Raw genomic sequence first — 202 nt, forward strand, 5'->3', positions numbered from 1 at the left:
CCTATCCTGTTATCCCCAACACTCCCATAACCACAACTCCCAGAGTCCAGGCTCCAACCCAAGCCGAAATGTCTACACAGCAATTTTAGAACCCCACTGCCCTGCAAGCCCAAGTCAGCTGACCCAGGCCAGCCACAGGTGCTTAATTGCTGTGTAGATGTACCTTAAGATTCTGGCAGGTTTAAATGATCCATTAATAGGA

This window comes from Gopherus evgoodei, chromosome 10, assembly GCF_007399415.2.
Source record: "Gopherus evgoodei ecotype Sinaloan lineage chromosome 10, rGopEvg1_v1.p, whole genome shotgun sequence".
NCBI lineage: Eukaryota > Metazoa > Chordata > Testudines > Testudinidae > Gopherus > Gopherus evgoodei.